The sequence below is a fragment of the Cornus florida genome, unplaced genomic scaffold (assembly GCF_030987335.1).
Source record: "Cornus florida cultivar Cherokee Brave unplaced genomic scaffold, ASM3098733v1 CherokeeBrave_3.0.0_Hap2_Chr04, whole genome shotgun sequence".
NCBI lineage: Eukaryota > Viridiplantae > Streptophyta > Magnoliopsida > Cornales > Cornaceae > Cornus > Cornus florida.
In genome coordinates this window covers 24,295,325-24,311,846 of record NW_026775574.1, presented here as the reverse complement: position 1 = coordinate 24,311,846, position 16,522 = coordinate 24,295,325, and positions in this window count along the sequence as shown.

The following is a 16,522-nucleotide window of genomic DNA, read 5'->3' as shown; positions in this document are numbered from 1 at the left end:
CTCTACACCCCAAGACCTTTCCTTTTTACTTACTCTTTATCTTAATGCATTTTAATTAATTCTTTTCTAACAGTAATCAACCAACCCAATTCTCTTTTGCAATCATTTGGTACGCTAGAGTCGAAGTTGAAATTCCAACACGTATAATCCCTTGGGACGATCCCTACTCACTCTTGCTACGTTAGTAGTAGTGTTGGTAGTGGTTTTTATAAATTTAAATTTGACATAAAAGGCTTTTCTTAAACCACACATTCACTACATTCAGTTTGGCATATTGGAACGGCCGTCGTCAAGATCTACCAACATACCTGTGTCCACTAAACTATAAAACCCAAAACTCCAGAATACTCCTTAGAGCAAAACACATAAGGTAAGACAACATGCTCCGAAATCTACTTACTTTTAGATTATCGCTCCATCTTGGGAATTCTTCCCTCGAAATCAAGCTTACCTTATTGATTTATACAAGTTCTTTTATAAATTCCTTGGTAATCATCTTGTCTCAACACAATGTACTCACAAGCAAATATTTGTTTGTCGATCCAAATACCAACCATTTCACTTTGATAATCATTAATTATCGCGACAATCCCATTCCAAAATAGTTTAATAAAACCATTAATGTAACTATCACTAAAATGCTCTTATAAAACACAATAAAGATAGCTAAAACCGCTAGGTCACTTTATTAAGAACTTCTTTAAATCATACACCTCCAAAAGAATAATTGTAAAATATTATTTAACAAAGTACTAGTGTACGTGATCAAATCCGTACCATACTTTTATTAAAATCTCTACTACTATTAGTAACCAAAAATCACTCTTAAAAGAGCCACCCTCCTTGTGGTTCGGTACCCTCTTGCTTGGATAGCCCGATATCTCCTTATTTAGGGCACTGCTTGGAAGTGTAGCCATACTCTCCACAAGTATAGCAAGTACCCCTAAAAGTACCAAACGGCCTCATTTGCTAGTTAGACTGTAGCTGATCCCATCCTGCCTGTGGTCCCCCATTTTATTGTCTCTGAGCTAACCCAAGACATTGGTTGGATGTATGCCTATTTTCTCCGTAGGCAAAACAATGAACCTTGACCACATTTTGCACCACTGGTATTACTTCGAGTGTCCGCTGAACGTGTGACTAATTCTGAAGTGCAGTTGCTACACCTGCAGCTACAGCCTGAGCAATGATGTAAACTAATTGATGAGAAAACTCTCGATTCTTGCCTTGATTGTAGCCTCGATCCTGAGATCCTTGAGTTTGCTATACATCCTTCTGCTCGGTGCGCAACTGACCTCTTTCCCCCTGCTCCTTCTCCTGAAGCTTAGGCAGTTGCTGCTCTTCCTCCATTTGCTGACGCCGTAGGCAATCTTGCTGCCTACGTGCCACTCTCCTTTGTCAACTGTTGTTTCGTTTGACTCTAGTGTTAACCATTCTGTTAACATAGAAAGATAGACATTAGTACGCTTTAAACTAAACCGTAAAGGAATACAACAAATCCTAAACTTAAGCTCTAAACAATAGGGTACATTATGCGGAAGTCTTATACGATAGAATCCTAGAGACATTAAACCTGGAGTGCTCTGATACCAACTGTGATACTCCTCGATTCTAAAGCCACGGGTGATCAAGTCCGAGCACAGATCCGAGGGATACCAGACAATTAATATGTAAATAAGCACATAATACTAAAATGAAATAAGAATAAAATAATAAGCTGAAAAGAATTCTAATTATAAAATCCTCAAAATTTATAAATTAATATAAGTTCCAAACTTTCCAATATCTGTACAACTCGGGAATCCATCTAGTGGACCCTTATCCAAATCCCACACTGAAAAGGAAACAACTGTAATAAAATCTAAAGCGAAACATAGAAAATAGTCTTACGTAGTCGGAGGAGTGAGTGACTGTATCTACTCTGCACGATCAAGCTCTAACCCTGGAAGTGACGAACACCTGAAAAATAAGGGAGTGGGTCAGGCCAACATGCAAGTCTTATCCTACTACAATCCATACTGAAACCCGATATGCAGATACATCCTAGATAGCTCAACAATAACTAAAGTAGTCTATTTAGATATAAGTACATACTATAGGATGCTCACTAGACTATAGTGTAGTCTCAGCCTGAATAGAAGGTAACATGCAAATCGCACATAACTTGGTCATGTATACCTAGACCAACTAAGGAACAACAACTATGTCCAGTTATCTATCCTAGGCGATATATGCACCCTAACCATGATCTTGAGACTCAAGTTCATATCACGGTACCATAAAGATATATATATATATATATATATATATATATATATATATAATCCGTTCAAGGTATAACATTCAAATGTTTATTGACCTGTCATATATATAAGTAGGACTTAACTTTTATAGTTAATCCATCTTACATCAGAATAGGTAGGATTCAGTGTTTTGAACTAATCCATCCCCAAAATAGGTAGGTCTTAGTGTTTTAAACTAAGTCATCCCTAATATGCCACTGTCCCATACCGGTGCATATACATACATATAAGTAGGACTTAACTTTTATAGTTAATCCAACTTATTCCAGAATAGGTAGGACTTAGTGTTTTGAACTAATCCGTCCCTAGTATGCCACCGTCCCATACCGGTGCATACACGCACAACCAATCCAACAATTGACAAAACAGTACAAACAGTTCATCAATTATAATCTAGAACAATATAATAATAATCAGAATCGTTACTAAACACATTATAGTGAAATTCTTAAACGTAAATTTCATAACAATTCATAAATCCAACAATTGATGTAATCTAAACCGTTAAAACATCAATTAACTCCATATAACCATACTACAGTTTCAATTAATCAATTATGCTTATTTTAGTGCTTAAACATGATTAGTACTATTTAATCATACATATACAAAATGCTAGCATTATAGTAAGCAATTAAATCCTCCAAATAGTCCAGAAATTGATACCGTTTTTAATAAATTAAATATCAATTTAATCCAAACCAAGCCTAGTTAATTACCAGTATTCCATCACCCTTATAACACTGTTGAAATATGATTAAATATTATTAAATCATATGCGAAAGATTTGGTAAGTTTCAGTAAGCAAACAACTTAACAAAACAATGTTCCACGTATAGGCTTTTCTTTATCTTCATGTTACTTCATTCTTTAATACACTAATGTGATAATGCTTCCTAATATTTTCATAGGTCCATCACAATTACTTACATCCTTTAGCGCAATTTAAATGGATTAAAAAATATTCCGGACGGCCCAAACAGCCCCTAAAAAGACCAAAATTGTGCGTTTCGGGCGAGAGTAGGTTCTCATAAGTTGATAGCCTACTCCATTAACTTGGGAGCCTATTCTAAGGAGTTGGGAGCCGGCTCCATACTCCTTGGAGCTGGCTCCATCAATGAGGGAGCTGGCACCCTCCTTTTGGGAGCCTACTCTCTCTCTCTCCCTAAAGTCGTTATATGTTTCTGCTTCGTCTTCCTCGCCTCCTTCTATTCTCAGGGCCTCTATAATGTTTTACATACTTGTTCTAGTGTTCATTCAACATCCCAGATTAATTATAAGACATCGACATGCATCAACGATCTCAATTAAACAAAGCGTAAACTCAAAGGCAACAAAAACCAGTTAACAGAACTTTAAGAATTTACAAACTAGTTTAATTCAACGAGTTTAAATATAGTTTAAACATGCATAAAAGATTTATTTTAACATTAATTAAACCCCTGGAGTCTACCTAGGCATGCACAAAATACAGGTTTAGGGGAAAGAGTTAGAACAGAGACTTGCTTTTAGGTTTCCGTTCAAAACTTTAAACCGTCTTTAATAATTCTGGCGACCTTACTGCTTTCACCGACCACTGTTACTCCTAGTTCAACCCATGAGCAAGCCAATTTCCCCTCCTTGCTTCTTGTAATGACTCGGTCATTTTCTTTCTTTTCTTTTTTCAGTAAATTTCTTTTTCCGTCTTTTCTCTATTTCGTCCATTAGTCGTTTTTCAATTTTCTTTGCATAACCTCACTTTTTGCACTCGGATTTGATTCCAGCTTTGCATACATCCATGATATTTAAATTCCATGATATCTACATTTTCACTTTTGTAGAAAAACATGTTAAATATTTACTTTTCTTGTAAAGGGCATGAATGCATAACTTTTGGTAATTACTCTAAACTTGAGGGGTTTTGTGTAATTAAATAAATAAATTATTTTTCGTCTTAGGGACCATTTTGTAATTTAATTGGAAAGATATTTTTAAAAAGGACCTTTTTGCAATTTCTGAAAAATGTGACAAGTGTCACATTCCTAAGGTGCCACTTGTTGATCTTATGGTGAAACCACTTGGAAGCCTTGTTTCATGACACATGGAGGGTGGAGATTCACCCATTTATTGGCCTAGGATAGGAGCACTTGTTGGCATGGATGGTTGACAAGTGTAGGTTTGATATTTAATCTTGGAAGCTTACTTAGATTCATGACAAGTGTAGGCTTCACAATTGGTCTAGCATTAGTGTATGTGTGAGAGGTAGTGCAAGAGCACCTAGTGAGTGGATAATCCCACCATTTTAACTTAGGGTTTTCACTTTTAATTCAATTATCTCTTTCCTCTCAAGAACCCTAACTTAGCCACCATTGGAGGAAAGCTTGACTTAGAGCTTTGACTTCATTTTTGATATCCTTCCACTCACCTTAGACCATTAAGCTTGGAATACAAAAGCCTTGCCTCACTCTCCTCTTCATAACCCTAGAAGGAAAACTTGAAATTCCTTTGCTTCCCTTGGATTCAAGAGGGGCAATCCTCTTGTGAGGTAGGGGGTGTTATAATTTATTTTTCCAAGTAAATTAATTGATCTTGTAATGATATATAAGTTGTATGCATGTCCTATGTTAATTTAAGAAATAAATGACTAATGGTAACTTGCATATAATTCACTTTAGACTTCATATATGGCATGGCCATGACTTGATCCTTGTTGTATATTAATTTGGCTTGATTTAAATGAGCTTTTAAATCTAAAGAATTAATTAATTTAAATTGATTTAAATTTTACTTAATTGTACCATACTTAAATTCCATTTTTGACTTGATATATGACATGTCTATGAGTTACTCTTTGTCATATATTTAATTGGAATCATTTGGACAACTCTTGAAATCTAGAGGAATTACTTAGTTAGTCTACTTGATTTCTATCTCAATGTCCTAATGATTTAGTCATTTAATTCATGGAGCTTTTGTGTTTGTAACATATATTATGACTTGTTGCTCAACTTGTTAATTTTAGAAACTTGGAATATTATCAAGAATTTGACTTGGCTAGGACTTGGTTCTAGTACGGGAGATAGAGAGCTCCCTACATTATAGTGCGCACTTGGGGAAGGTACCCATGGGTTAATAGCCCTAAAGTGATCCTAAGAGTACGGTTTTAATCCGGGCAATATCTAAGTATCCACTTTGGTTTGATTTCGCATTTAAATTCCAAGTTGTTAACTTTGTGAATTTGTATCTCATTGTGCTATGTTGAGAGCTCCCTACAAGTAAACTTGTTTACTCACTCCGAAGTTACCTGGTGTTTTTCGGGTAAAGAAGCAATATTGTGGGATGCTCAACAATCTTAGACTTGCCAGACTACTTAGAGTATTTTTACTATGTTAGAATATGCACTTGTTAGCATATCACACTTCATTTTGCTTATTACGACAAAATATGTATTCATTGTTCAAATCATGTCATGTGCACTTAAATGCACCTTTTGATACTCTACGGATATGTTTATAATGAGGCCAAGAGCCAAACATGTTTACTTTAGCATTTGTATTCATTTGGTGCAATAGTTTGCCTTAAAAGCATATTTTAACCAACCTTGAAGGTTTAGCATATGAGATTCTTGTAATTGACATGTATGAGGCCATGAGCCAATGTTTTGCATTCAATTATTCATATTAAGGTTGTTGGCATGTTCACATACTTAAATCTTATTGAAAATCAGTTTTAAACTCTCATTTTTGAACCAAATCATCATAGGATTCAAAGCATGGGTTCAACCTTAACACCTTGGTACATAGCAGTCATTTTTGCAGCTTTTCGAGGTGTTTCGGTCGACCTAAACTCCATTTCGGTCGACCGATGGCTTTTGGGAATTCCTTTGCACAGTAAATCACCCATTCCAGTAGCCTTTTTCACTGTCCAGAGTCATTTCGGTCGACCAAAACTCTATTTCGGTCTACCAAAACAACCAACCCTCAATAAACATGTTTTCAGGAAAATTTTGTCCATTTCGGTCGATCGAAATAGCTATTATGCACCTACTTTCTAGGTTATCTTTCAGCATTGAAGTTCCAACTTTAAACGGTCATAACTCCTTCATTTCTAATGCAAATGGGGTGGTTCTTGAGCCTAAACTCAAGAATTTTGAGTCAGATTTCCAATGGTACCAATGTCATTCTCATATTCCAATCACAACGGGAGATATTCACGTTTTAGTAAGGTAGGGTCAGTTTTTGCTTAATCCAGGAAAGGGCGTTTTGTGGGATTCTTGGCCAATGTTCTTGGAACCTCTTGGAATGTTATGAAATGATAAGATTAGGTTGTAATCACCTTGTTTGACTTGTTTAGAGTCAATTTTCTCCTTTTATTTGCGAATTGACCATTTTGCCCTTAATTGACGAATTTAGCTCGTTTTGACTCTCGTTTATTCATTCGCCTTTCCTTGAGTTCCGTGACTTCATGGAAAGTCACATTAGTGCCTTAGGGATGACTTTTATCTCTAAAGACTTTAGTTTATCATTTGTTTCCACATTTAGGATCCATTACTGGGTCGACTTTCGGGTCATCACTGACGTACCGGGTTAAATAAAACTCGGGTCACGACAGTTCAGTTTTAGTCTAAGCCAAACCCTAATCTTCCTCTCTCTATTTCTCTCTATTTCTCTCTGTCTCTCTGTATGCGTGAACAGGGTTTACAAACCCTTGGCAGACGTATAAAGGTATATATATAGGCTTGTACAAATACCAACCCTAATTCTAATTATATTGAGAGAAAGAAAGGAAAACTAACCTACTTACATAACCAAGTCGGCTACATCAGTGAAGAAAATATAACCCTAAAACTATTAAATCATTTAATTCACTAATCCACATAAGCATATAATAAGGAAAACAAATAATTAAAACAAACAATTAAGCAAAACATTTAAATAAAATAAATAATACAATTAATTCAATTCAAAAGAACAAGTATAATTAAATAAACACCTAAATAAAACAATTCATTTAAATAACATATTTCACAATTAATTCAAATAAACAAGCAAATAAAAAATTAAATAATTAAAAAAAATGTAATTAAACAATATTTAAAATGTCGAGACTATCCTTTTAAAATTAGGGGTATTACAGAAGGAGGCAAAGAACACAACAAAATAAGGGCTTGATCCTCATCATCAATTTTAATATCAGTATTTTTTCAAATCCATAATAATAGAATTGAAATTATTTATATGCTCCTTAAGAGGCATACCTTCCTTCATACGAAGGGTGTAGGGCCTTTGTTTCAGATAAAGTCTGTTGGTGAGAGACTTTGTTATATACAGACTCTCCAATTTCAGCCACAACTTTGTCACCATGTCTTCATTAATAACTTCACGTAGCACCTCATCAGCTAGATTCAAAATAATCACACTGCTCGCCTTTTCATCGACCTCATCCTTATCTTCATTGGACATAGTTGTCGGCAACTTGTCCTTCCTGAACAACACCTTCTTTAGAATTTACTCAGTTAGCAGGCCTGTATGTTAATGCGCCAAAGACTGAAACTAATCTTGCCATCAAATTTCTCAATCTCGTATCTGGTCGACATCTCAAAAAACTCCCCAAAAAATATTTCTCGGTGAATAGTACCGTATTGTAAATAGTACCCAAATAGTGTATGTGAAACAGTACCGTACGTATAAACAATATTTGTACACAATACACGAACCGAGCTTTAATACCAGTTTGTTATAAAAAAAAAAGGATCGAATAGGAGTTTATGAGAACAAGAGAAAAATAATGACAAGAAAAATAAATAGAATGACACACACAAATAAGATAAGGATTTACGTGGTTCGGTTATGCTTATGTCCACGGGGAAAAGGCAGAACAATATTTCACTAAAAAAATAAAGAGATACAAGATAAAATAGCTCACACCCAAAACCCAATTACACCCAAGACCCTTCACTCCAAATGATACTACAAATTCACTCAATTGATACTCAACTGATGATCCCAAGACGCCATAAACCAAATGGAGCAAAGGCTATTTATAGCCAAAACTTCATTAACATATGCTTGCTTGCTGACCACACATGGCATTATAACAGCTTCTTGAACACTCACCTTGGCTGCCAAGTTGATGAAGTAATGGATGATGTAATTAATGCTGAGTTGGCAAATTTGAGCCACAGTTTTTTTTATTTTTTTATTTTTTTTTTTGCTCTTTAAATTTTCTTTCTTTCTTTATTGGTATGTATGTAAATCTTCAGCAATAATTCATTATCAATTTACACCCAAGCTATATATATATATATATATATATATATATATATATATATATTGTTAGTCTGGTCAATTATAAACCAATATATATCAACAACTTATTTTTGATCAATTATAAAACTAAAATACGGAAGAAATAATTTCAAACAAATAATGAAGAAAGAGATGAAACAGGTATTGATTTGATGGACATATTATTCTTTGCTTCAAAGTTCAAAGCTTCAAACAAAAAGAGAAAATCCTAGAGAGAGAAAAAATATATATCAAAGCTTCAAACAAAAAGAGAAACTCATAGAGAGAGAAAATATATATACAATTATACATAGGGAGAGAGAGCTGGTAGGGAGAGAAATAGAGGCTAGTTAGTAAATAGAAATAACTGAGGGGCAATTTGGGAAGTGCAAAAGGGTAGAGTTGGTATTAAAGAGATTTTTTTGGTCACATGACCCGCACATGTCATTTTTTCATATCAGAAATCCTTATTTCCTGACTTTACATACTACATGAGAGGTGTTATTTTCACATTTTTAAAATGGGAGTTTTTTACACTTTACCCTATCAATTATTAATAATTATGTTAAAATAAGATTTTATTTCGGAGTTTGAATTGCTAGTTAAATATGATGTGACCAATAAATTTTTTTTTGTTCCTTAAAAAAAAGAAAAAAAGAGTAATGATAGGAGAACTGAAAAGGAATCCACGAATTAATACCGAATTTGACAATTATTCATTATAGTCAAAAAAGAAATACTTAAAAATTTGACGTGGTTGGCCATACTTATCATGTGTTAAACAATTATTTAATTTACAATAATTTCAAGTAAAACAAATTCATTATACTAAATTTATAATAATGTCAAGCAAAATTGTGATTGCAGTAAACTAAATTATCATTTATCATTAAAATTATTATTGTCTATTATAATATACATCACTTAAACACATGCATGTCTTTGCACCTAAACAATTACAATTTATCTTCTTATAATTTCACATTCTACTCTACTTTTAAATCAATAGCTAAATTTTTGGACGTGACACAAATCCCCTTTTAATTATAAATTTTTTTTATGAATGAGTAGTTCCTTTTAATTTTTTCAATTTACTCCAACATCTTAAATATTAAATGACATTAATAATGTGTTCAACATGTACGACATGACATTAATAATGTATTTATGACAAATGAATTAGAGTTGCATTTCAGTTCACTCTCATAAATGATTTGTTACTAATAATACGAATAAGCAAAACTAATACAAAATGTTAGTTTTTATCAAATTTTGATGCATAATATCCATGGTAACTCATTGCAAACTGCTGATTTAATATGCATGATATCCATGATAACTCATTGGCCTTCGAAGTGTGGGTCAAAAAGGGAAATGAGTATCTTCGTCCAAGAATGGTTATGATGAGACATATTCAAGCCCCTAAATACGCATATGTTATGACCTAAAGTGATATATCTATCCTGTTTTATACAGATTTATGTTTATTTCATATTTTTAGGTGTTTTCCCAAAGAAGCAGTTAAAACCGGGCTTTTATGATGAAAAGAATGATAATGAAGTTTACCACGTAGTTGTCAGTCATCCGAAGCAAGCCGAGAGTCAAAATGGTGAATTTTGGAAGAGTTTAAGTTCAGAAGCTCGAGCCTCAGCTTTAAGGCTTGAAACCCGAATCAGAAAGCTCGAGCCTTGTACCTTCGAGCTCGAACCTAACCAAGGGTGCTCGTGCCTAACCAAGGGTGCTCGTGCCTTGACCCTCAAGCTCGAGCATAAGGTGTCGGAATTTGAAGAGTTAATTTCTAAGCTCCCAGGACTTCGTGCCAAGCCTTAGGGATTGAGCACTAACACCTAGAGCTTGAGCCCACAGTCCTAAAGCTCAAGCCCAACACCTTGGGATCGAGCACCATGAAGAGAGGATCGAGCACCATCAATAAAAAGACGTTTTGGAATAATTTTGCTCCTAGAGCTTGAGCCCGAGCTTCAAAGCTCGAGCCTGAATCAGAAAGCTCGAACACCACCACTTCGGGCTCGAGCATTGCTAAAAACTCTGAACCCGCTTTAGTATTTTGGGCATAACTTTTGACTTGAAACTCCAAATTGAGCAAACTAAATGGTTTTTGGAAAGAAGACTCGAAGCCCGATATTTTTGACTCTAATAGCCATCTCAAGATTCGCATTATAAATAGGTCAAAATCATATTACAAACTCAGAACAAGTTGCTGGCAGGTAAAGCTCGAGTCTTGACATCCTAGAAGTTAAAAATACATGCAGGAATTATATATTTTCACCTCTCTTTATTTCCTTATGGGCCCAATTGTTACCAAAAGTTGTAAAACCAATCCAAAGGGGATTGTGACTTGTTCTCCACTATAAAAGAAGAAGAGAAGGCCACAGAAGATCTCTTCCATCCATCAATCTATTTTCTAGTTATTATTCTTCTCTCTCACGGCTACATTTAGGTTTTGAAGGGAAGTCCCCAAAGAAAAGTGCAGACCTTGACAATGAAGACTACACCAACACAGATGATATCTAGCGTCGTCATGAATGGCTAATTCCTCTGTTAGGGCATTGATGTAACCTGATCCGATACTTTGGGAATTTAATAGTTTATATATTTTGATTACATGATTTTGAGCAATTGAGCCAACTCAATTGGTGTTTTAATGAATTAATAGTTTCTGAATAGTTATTACCTTGTCTTAGATATAACTGCTCATAAATTATTCTCAACCTATTCTTATTGGACGGTATTTGGCGGAGCCCTGCTGGACATAAGAATGGAGATCATGTAATAGTGTTCAAATATTTTTCTTGAATGAACTCTTTCATAATCTATGCTCAGGGAAGACGATTTATACTGCGACATTAGTTAGAAGTAGGTAGGCGGATAATTCATGCCAATTTTTGATAGGTTATAGTTTGCTAAGTTCAATGAAACATCTTTCTTTAAAACCTAATTAAATGAATGTTATTGAGTTTAATTCATGTGATATATAAATTGTTTAAATCCTAAGGTTGAACAGTTGACCATAGTAGGAGGATTGTGGTGAAGTCAATCCCTGAGTATCTCTACCATTGATCTTTTCTTTTACTTTATTTATTTTATGTTTATATTATTATAACACAACAAATCAAATCCTTTTTCTAAATTAAAATAGCAATTAATTGAAGACTCGATAAACTACCACAGTCCTTGAGATTCAACACCCTCAACATAGCCCTATCCTACAAGGATTCGTTCTATTTCGAGTGATAATTTATTATTGACACAACAATTTTTGGTGCCGTTGCCGGGGACTATGTCACGAATTTGTTGAGTTCAAGATTAATTCTAGTTTAATTTATAGTTTTAGGACTTTCTACTATCTCACGTTATTTCCTTTTCATTTCAAGTATAGGAATCAAGCAGCGAGGCCGAAGATGCCTAAGTAATAGAAGCTTCGGTTTCAGGACCTTTTGTGAGTTTTTGTTTTTTTTTTCTTCACTTGAAATTTTTCTTTTTGTTACTACTTGTTAGCTTTGAAATTAGCTTAAATTGTTAGGAGAATTCTCTAAATCAGATATGGCTAGAAAGGGTGATAATCCTAATGGGGCACATGTTCCACAAGCACCTGTTCTTCCACCATAACCACAATTGAGGGATCACTTCATTCCCACCTCATATACATCCCCTTATTACTTTAAATTTCCACAATCTGATGCAACCCACTTTGAGATCAAGCTAGTTATGATCCAAATGCTTCCAACTTTCCATGGGTTTGCTACTGAAGATCTCTATAAGCACATAGATGAATTTCTGGAATTGTGTTCAACTACCAAGTTGTCCACTCTCTCTGATGCTTTTAGGATAAGACTTTTCTAATTTTCTCTCAAGGACAAAGTTAGAACTTGGTTGCACTCCCTACCTCATAATTCCATAAGCATATAGGATAAGTTGCAACAAGAGTTCTTAAAAAAACACTACACTGTGGGTAAAACCACATAAATGAGAAGAGAGATCATGGCGTTCTCCCAAATCCCAGGTGAACAACTTCATGATACTTGGGAGAGATATAATGATCTTCTGAGAAAGTGTCCACACCATGATATTACTAAATGACATTTGGTGTAAATCTTCTATGATGGATTAACTGATCCACATAGAAACATAGTAGATGTTTCTAGTAATGGTGGTTTCCTACATAAGAGCCTAGATGACGCTTGGGAACTGTTTGAGGTCCTAAGTGAAAATTCTGTTCAACATGCTTCTTCCTCTAGGTCTAGGTCCACTCCTGGTATCCATCAAGTTGAAAGTTTGTATGAAGTAGAAAAATCTAGAAAGCTAGCCACTCAAATGGAAGTGTTGAATCGAAAATTTGACCAAGTTTTATCAGCTGTCAGAATTCTTAGTCTTTCTCAACACTCCTCTTTACCAAAAGAGGTGTTTTCTGTCTGTGCTAGTTTATCTCATTATGCTGCCAGTTGTCCTCTCTTGGGTCACTCTTTTGAAAATCCATAAGTGAAAATGTGATACCCCCTAATTTCGGAACACGGGTTGATCAAATCTGCGCACAAAATCAGGGAATATCAAAAAAATTTAAGTATTTAAACAAGCATAGAATACAAAGATGAATAATAAAGAATAAATAAACCGCTGAAGAAAACTAATAAATAAATATAATAAAATAATTAATCTAAGCACTCAATAAAACAAATTAATAAAAAATTAAAATAACCACAATTAATTAAAATTAAATCAAATAAATCATTTAAAAATAAAATAAAAGTAATTAATCATAATTAATAAATCATTTAAAATATCGGGGTATTACATTCTTCCCCCCTAACAAAAAATGAATTCCGTCCTCGGAATTCACGAATGTATGAAATGAAAAACTTTGATTATTTAATTTCAAATTTTGTATGTTCCCTTTATCCGTGTGGAAATTAACCCATCCACACATACTTATAATTAGCAGGCATATCACGTAATTTATTAATAATATACTAAGCTAATCTATGCTCGTTGCATTTCTTTGCAATTTAATCTCACCAACTTATATGCGTTGGGAAATTAAATATCCACATTGCCATATTTTCTTACAGCAAATCAAATAAAACCAACTTATATGCGTTGGGAAATTAAATATCCACATTACCATATTTTCTTGCAGCAAAACAAATAAAACCCTTTTACACACATGACGCGAAATATATAACATCGTCAACAATAGACTATTGCCTAATCAAATAAAATATGAATAACCCACATAATGAGGTAATAACCTCCTCTTTAATGCTAATCCACATTATACCCGTCATGAAAAAAATGCTTTAGGTAATTTCCATTTTTGAACTCTATTAGACGAGTTTATGATAACCTAACTATTCCACCTATTCGGGCAACGCATAAAAGATCTCTAATAAGAGTAATCTCAACAAATATGTCCTTAATTAATGTAGGACTCATAGTTCCACTCCTTTTAAACAACAATGTACGAATGAAAAATCGTAAAAGATCGTCCATACAAATCCTTAAGCAAAGTCATACCAACAGGCAACTCTGAAAACTTTATTTAATGCTCTTAATCAATCTTGGTTAAACTATCATTTATGACCCATATGGAAATAAAAATCTCATCACAACTTCAGTACTCCCATCCTCGATTCCATGAAAGCCCTCTCATATCCACTTTAGTATATGAAGTGGTTACATTAACTTCGTGATTTTCTCCTGCCCTTCTAAATAATCGAGTACTGAGAATTAAGTTCCTCAGTCAACACTACTTTCCTTAAAATTATCACAAAGACCTATTAGTCATTCCTTATAAACCATACTCTGTCGGCGTAGCTAGAGTAAGTAGGGATCATCCCAAGGGAAATGAACATCACTTTGGAATCAATATTGGATTAGTAGGTCGAACGATCAAAAGAGAGTTTGTTAGTTGAATTATATTACAATTTAAACTAAAGAAATGCAATGTAAAATAACTAAAACAAATGAGGTATAGAGAATGTGATAGAGGAGTCTTGGGACATAGAGTTCACCACTAAGCATTGCCTTCCTAGACATTTAATATTTGATGGATTAGAGGGATTGTATGTTGTAAATGAAAGTATGTGCCATTAATTGAAATATTAAACATGGATGGCCAAGTAAGCATACATTGTTTAGTCAATCTAGTGAATAGCATAACAAATCAAATTAAGCCATTAATCCTTCCATAAGTCCACAATTAATGCACACTTAATAAATTAGAGAAATATACCACTTGCATTCATAAGCATGGAACATTAAACAACAAGAATGAATTATCCACCTATCTAAGAAAGTAAGGCAATTACATTACAACTAAGCAAATGACATGAAAATTAAGCTAAGTAAACTAAAGAGGTGGCACAATCCATCAAGAAATAAGTATGAACCATTAAATAAACCACAAGAGTATTCCATTCAAGCACCATGCCTTGACCATCACTAGATTCATAATATCAACATACATAGACATACATCAATGTCATAAAACCTGGAGATAAACATATGAACATTCATTCTAGCATACATAGATATATGGAATGATCAATTGGAAGTATTAAATTACACAAATCATGTAAAAATAAGATTTATATATATAAGAGGTCAAGACAAGAATTACAACACAAATCCCCATTAATTACAAAACATCAAAGTCTAGAAGGCATGCCTAGGGCTATCTCTAGCCCCAAGAGAATGGTTTAGCCACTCATTGATGTTGTCATTGAACCCTCAAGGGCTATCTCCATGGTAGAATTCATCCTCCTCTTCTTGTGTTCTTGGTAGAAACCCTAGATGAGTGGAAGAACTTTTCCCAAATTGTATGTTTCTCTCTCTAATCTCTAGCCAAATCCCTCTAACTAACTAACCTCATTTACTAAAAATAGCCAAAATCCTTATATAGGTAGCTCAAATGTCACACCCAATGGTTAGACCTCCTGCACTAGGACCTCCAAATGATTGCACCACGAGCTCCCTTTAAGTTGGCTTAAAATCTATTTTTCACATAATTTGAGGTAGTTCGATCGATCACATGGTTGTTCTGATCGATTGAACCATGGCGGAACACTTTTTGGATAAGGACAAGGCTGAGATATTTTTATGAAAAAGGATAAAAGTGATTGGTGAGGATAAGATCAAAAGAGTTTGATCGATCATATGAAGGTTGGATCGATCAAATAGGAAATTTTCCTGAGGATAAGGACAAGGGCTCGATCCATCATGGTAGGGTTGAAATGACCACAGTGTGATCAATCATAGCTTGGTCCGATCGATCTTAGAGGGCTTTTTTCACCACTTTGCTTCCACTTTACTCTTTTCTTCCACTGGGTTTGAGATTGCTTTTTTAAATGCTGTAATTCAACTGAATTGACTTATTTTGGGGATAAGTGCCTGAAAAGAAAAATAATATGAAATTAGACTAAAACAGGAAAGTAAGATAGATGATGCGACCTGAGCATGTGTACAAAATAATGCACAACACTTTGGTTTTGGAAATGGTATCAAGCGGGCATCATAGTTTACATTTATAAACCGCTAGACACTTATACTATGTAGTATGAAGTAAGAAGGGATCGAACCCAAGAGACCTTTGGCTTGGATTTAAATAAGACAGTTGGTTTTAACAAGTGATTACCATAAGAGAGAGAAAGAGAGAATAAAATAGATGGTTGGTTGATTAAGCTAGTAAACAATTAAATTAAAATGCAATGAAAATAAACTAAGTTAGAGTTAGGGGTTTAAGAGATAGAAGAAAATTCTTAGGGTTTATTGGAAGCACCACTAAGCTCATGCAATTAACCACTTGCTTTCCATTAATGGGGAGAACATTGTTGTAATTAAAATGTAGCTACAATCAATGGCACAATTTGCATATGTAAGCATGATCATCCAATTCATTTGTAATGCATTGCCTACCTAACCAACAAGTAAACTACGTGT